Source organism: Myotis davidii, unplaced genomic scaffold (assembly GCF_000327345.1).
Source record: "Myotis davidii unplaced genomic scaffold, ASM32734v1 scaffold188, whole genome shotgun sequence".
NCBI lineage: Eukaryota > Metazoa > Chordata > Mammalia > Chiroptera > Vespertilionidae > Myotis > Myotis davidii.
The window spans coordinates 201632-202890 of record NW_006299270.1 but is presented as its reverse complement, the minus strand read 5'-3'; positions in this window follow the sequence as shown (position 1 = coordinate 202890).

Here is a 1259-nt window from a genome sequence, read left to right as displayed (position 1 = left end):
ACTCCAATTACCATTTTTCTCTTTTATTAGTATAGATAACAAAGCACAGAGCAAAGTACCCACAGTCAGCCAAAAGAGCCATAAATACGTTGACATCTTTAAATTGAACAGATCAGGCAGGGTAAAAGCAAAGTTACATGTGTGGATTACAGAAAAATAATGTATGTATAAAGCAACTTCGATATATGTATTACATCAATGCTAATTGAGAAGATAAAATGTAGAAAATAGCCTGAACATCTTTGTTTCTGGTCATTCCATGACTATTCTTCCCAGGAGATAGAGTGGGGAGTCACCAGTTTGATGTCACCCCAGAAATTGAAGTGAACCAAATAATCCATATTTTTGAAGTATAACCAAGAAATTCATAGCATTCTGCAAAGCCACCAGGACCTAGGAATATAATATAAGTATTTTATGGTGATGTTCACTATTCCCACTTATAATTTTAACAGAAAAGAATAGAGGGACGGCTCTGAACAGAAAGCAAGAGATATGCCCAGATTTGGGCCTATTTATATATATTCATATGCAGAGAGAAATGCTGACTCTCATTCACTATGAAAGTGTATCAGTGATATAACTAATTCATGAATTAAATATGTAAATTTTAGAAACACCAATCAGAAAGGATATATGCACCCCTAGGTTCATTGCTGCAAAATTTACAATAGCTAAGATTTGGAAACAGCCTAAGTACTCATCAGTAGATGAGTGGATTAAAAACCTGTTGTCCAGCTACACAATGGAATACTATGCTACTGTATAAAGAAGGAATTCTTACCATTTGCAACAGCATGGAGGGACCTGGAGAACATTATGCTAAACGAAATAAGCCAGTGGAAGAAAGATAAATATCACATGATCTCACTCATTTGTGGGATATGATGAACAACATAATCTGATGAACAAAAATAGATCCAGAGACATAGAAGCATCTAATAGATCATCAAACCTCAGGGGAAGGGGGAGGAGGAGGAGGAGTAAGAAATCAACCAAAGGACTTGTATGCATGCATATAAGCATAACCAATGGACACAGACAGTAGGGGGGGCGAAGGCATGTGCTAAGGGGCAGGAGACGTCAATGGAGGAAAAAGGAGAGATATGTAATACTTTCAAAAATAAAGAACTTAAATTTTAAAAAAACGTACTTTAAAAAACAATGTAGTTTCATACACAAAATGATCTGCAAGGCATATAGTTCTATTTTAACTCACATGTACATAAGCAGATTTTACAGCAATAAAACTGTCCCTA